Source organism: Castanea sativa, chromosome 4 (genome assembly GCF_040712315.1).
Source record: "Castanea sativa cultivar Marrone di Chiusa Pesio chromosome 4, ASM4071231v1".
Lineage (NCBI taxonomy): Eukaryota > Viridiplantae > Streptophyta > Magnoliopsida > Fagales > Fagaceae > Castanea > Castanea sativa.
In genome coordinates, this window is record NC_134016.1 from 47,255,204 (window position 1) to 47,259,891 (window position 4,688).

The window sequence follows — 4,688 nt, forward strand, 5'->3', positions numbered from 1 at the left end:
TTAACCATTTATTTGTAAAAGTTAAAGAAAAAGAGGAAGTGCCCCCGTATGGCTTGTGTCAATGAACTCTTAGTCTTACCTTTTTTAAATATCAAATTAATTGAGTACTATTGAAACTTGATACTAAATAAAAATGGCTTCTAAACTTGATCTTCATGGCTTGCAGCATTCCTTATGCAGCCTGTTGCATTGTTGGTCTATTGATACCTACAGTGTTAGAGGTTGCTCAATGTGTAGATTCACCTATTTTGCTATCTTGTGGGTTTATCCGAAAGAATCATAATCATCAAATTGTGCTCCGAATTGGTTGTTGAGGTGTCTTATACTTCCATGAATGCTATTATATGTTTGACAATGTGGTTGGGGGAAGATTTAATAGTTTTTTTAGGCATGTATTAGAATAAATTCTTGGTTATGTGTGCAGGTTTGTTACTCCAAATGTGGCTCAGATTAATGCACCATGGTTTGGATGAAAAGCAAGTTGTTTGACTCGTCTTGTTCCAGACTTCTATGATAATTGGGTTGTGCTTCTTCTCAGTCCTTGGGAAATCAAGACCATTGGTCACAAATTTTTACTAGGCAAGCAGATTGTCCTCTGGATTATGCAAAATGATAATCAAATGTAGTTTGTTATAGTTTCCATTGTAGCCTTGCTATACATATGTGGAATATGAAATATTGCACATGACTTAATTACATTTTCTTTTCTTTCATTACCATAACATCAAAATTTTTGAATTTGCCTTTGCTGTGATCCTTTATGATGATTGGCTTATGACATCTCTATAAAGATTCCTAGCGATCTATTTGGAGCGAGATGTGGTTTAAAATTACTTCATTTTCATTTACTTTCATTTTTTTGGCTCTTCTAGCATTGAACAGAATTCTTAGCCCACTTTGGGGCCATTTGATTTTATTATACGGGTGATAATGACCCAGTGGAAATTATTCCATTTTAAGTGATATTTTCCAATAAAATCTGTCTTTATAGAATATGCAAGCTCTAGATTTTGAGCACTCCTCATCTTTAACAAAATTCATTATTTACTTCTTAAAAAATGTGTTTGATTGTTCACTTCCTTTGGCTACTCCCGTGGTAAAACAGTTGAGATGAACAAAGAGTATTGTCTTAGACAGGAGTGACTCCTCATTGATTTGAGAAAATGATTGATGTAGTAGACTTTCGAAGTTTTATTGATTTGAGTCTTTTTAAGTTCCTGAAATTGGGTTGATTTTGCATGGCTTAGTTTAACAAAAGTATGTGGAAGATAGATAGCTATTGATTTAACCTGTGTGGTGCAAGTTTGAGCTTTGTTTGGTTAACTTGTCAGGAAAGCTAGGCCCTTGTTAGAAAGAATCTGATGGAGGATTGCTAGGCTCAACTCGCGCCACATGGGGGGTCGCGGACTTTGGACTCTAGCTTTGTTGGGCCAAGTCCACTGGGTTAGCCTCACAATTTCCTTCTTCAAAAGGCCATTAATTCATTTTTATTATTAGAGATTCTTCTTCAACGTGCAAGGAAGTAATAACTTTTTATCATAATTTCTGTACAGCATAGACTTCTAAATTTTTGTACCTTGTAACATTTCATTCTTTGTTTTCCCTTACAAAGTTATTGGCATAAATGAGGTGAGTGAAATCTCAAATCCTTGGAGTCACCTTGTCTCTCCATGGTTAGTCCTGTTGTTAAAGCTTGTTGAGCCACTTTCTTGTTGAGCCATTCAATGAAGTTACGTTGTCTTTAACTAGTCTTTGCAATTTAGTTTAGTAGCAAGAACATGGAGGTGAGAAAAGGATGATATAGAACTTGCTACTGTTTGGGTTTGGAAAAGTTATTATGAGAGTTCAAATTTTGTTTCAATATCTTATGTTCCAGGCTTTGAAATGGAGCATAAATTTCACAAAACCTATGCATGAGGATTAATGCTCCTTTGTCCTCCAAAAATAGTTTTTGTACAAGGCAGTACTAGTGTTGTATGTTGTGTAGTTATATATTTTCTTCTATTGAGAGTTGTTAGGTGTTTGAGAATTCCTATACATAAAAAAAAAATGGGGATATTAAAATTTATAACACTAACACTTGAAAAGATGCTATTCTCATTGTTGTCTACCTTGCCTAATTGCTATGAAATGCATCACTTTACAAATAACTCTTTTTCTGCATGAAGATCCCTGGCTCTTGGCGAGAACCTTACTCTTTCTTTCCATCGGCACTATCGAAGCTTTCTTTTCACTTGTTTACTATCATACATCATGTCCCATCTAGGTATTTGGAGCATTAGATGGAAGCAAACTTTGTCTATATTGAATCATTAGTAGAGCCTCTCGCATGTACTAGGCTCACATGTTTGTAGATCCCTTTTCTGAGTATAATTTTTTTGTATGAGATAATTTCCTCTGTATTGAATGGATTAAGGACAAATTTTGTGTTTAAAATCAATTAATAATATTTTATCAAATTAATCAAGTAGATGAGGTGGAAGTAGTAGCTACTGCCTGAGCCTTGGAGTTTTCCCTAGAAGTTGGTATTTTGCAAGGTGATTCCAAAGTGGTCATGAAATCTCTTGCGAGATGAGGCGCAACCATTGGCTTCCTTTGTACTGTTATTAATGCTTACTTGGATTGAGGGGTAGGGACCGGGAGTATACATATATATCGGCCAATAAGTCACATGGTTGAATTTAATTGTCATTGGAAAAGATAATATTGTTTGTACTAAATTGAAATCTTCAATGCAACATGTAATTGATTTCTTTTTTTTGGTGAGATAAACATAGAAACGACATGTAGTTGAACTTCAGGTACAACACCTAAGTAATTGTATTTGTACCTAAATTTTGCCCATTATAAAACAATGATATTCCCCATTAAAGGAAAAAGATCATTTAGTAATCCGGAAAGCTGATTGTACCATACCCATTTTTCATAAGATTTGACTAGCTCCTCAACTTTGGAGAACTCCAAATTGATATTCTTAGAATTTCTGGACAGTAAAGACCAAAATTTTTTTTTAACTTTTGTTCCTTATAACCTTCCCCCCCCCCCCCACAAAGTATTTTATTGGTTTTAAAATGAGTTGAGAGAAATCTCAAATTTCCATGCTTGGTCCTGTTATTGAAGCTTGTTGGGCCACTTCCCGATGCCCGATATGATTGCAATTTTACACCATGCCCTGCTTCTAGAGCCTAAAGTCTTATAGTTGGGCTACAATACCTAGCATGCCAATGAACTCCTAATGTTTCTTCTCACCTTTGAGGTAATAATTTGATTAAACTAATCTTTGCGGCTTAGTTTAGTAGCAAGGACGAGGAAGGGGGAAATGGACAATATACAATCTGCTACTACTTGGGTTTAGAAAAGTTGTTATAAGAGTTCAAGTTTTGTTTCAATAACTTTTGTACTAGGCTTTGAGATGGAGCATACATTTCAAAATACTGTAAATCGGGAATGATGTTCCTCTGTCCTCCAAAATGCCTTGTACAAGGCAATGCGATGTCTTGTATTATGTGTATGTACATGTTTTCTTCTGTTAAGATTTGGGAAGCACGGGTGCGGCATTTGGGCCGCCGCACCCGTGTCCAACGCGGGGACGCGCGAGGCGACGCCGCTGCTGCGCGTCCGTGCCGCGTCGGGCATTAAAAAAATCATTTTTTTGGCGCGATTCGCTCCGATTCACGCTGATACGGTGCCGATTCGGGCCGACGCGCGCTGATTCGGCCCGAATCGGTCCGTATCGAGCGCAAACCGATACCGGCAAATTGGCCGATACCGGCCGAAATATGCCGATACCGGCCGAAATCTGCCGATCCCGGCCGACATCGGCCGATACCGGCTGAAATATGCTGGTACCGGCCGAAATTCAAAAAAAAAAAAGTGTAGTAGAGAGAATAGGTGCTGTTGAATGGCTCTGGAGCATGTTGTTGGACTTGGATTGGCGGGAAGTATTTCTTCAACTTGCAATCTTAAATTTGATCAATCTTAAATTTGAGCAATCTTCCACTTCCATATCCTATTGTTCTTAAATTTGGTATATATTTATATAATGTGAAAAAATTATGTTTAGCAATATATTAAAAATATAAATAAAAATATTTTTAATAATTTTTTAATCGCCGCACCCTACTTTTTAAAAAATTGCCGAGTCCCGCACCCACTCCTGCACCTGCACCCGAATCCCGAAACGCACCCGTGCTTCATAGGTTAAGAGTAACCGTTAGGTCCTCAAGAACTTTATTGATCAAAGCATGGGGACACTAAAATGAATCACACACTAATAACACTTGAAAATATGCTATTTTTGTTGTTGTCTACTAGGCCAAATTGCCATTCAAATGGATAATTTAACAAATAACCACATGTAGAGAATTCTTCATTACGTTTCTTGCACTAGCAGAACCCTACTCTTTCTATCAGCACTAGCAGAAAGGATTCTTTTCACTGCTTACTATTATAACATGGATTTGGGACCATGTTTGGAAATTATTTCATCCTTACAATTATTTGTTTTCTTACCATCTTATAGATTTTATCTCATGTATCAGGTTGAGAATTGAGTGAGACTGGTGATACTTTTTGGTTTTTAGTGAGCTCAATTTTTCTTCTGGATCAAAAATGGTAGATTCTATGTTGATGTGCCAAAATTGTGATCAATTTAGTGGTTATATTTATAAGAAAAGAGAACATTTGTA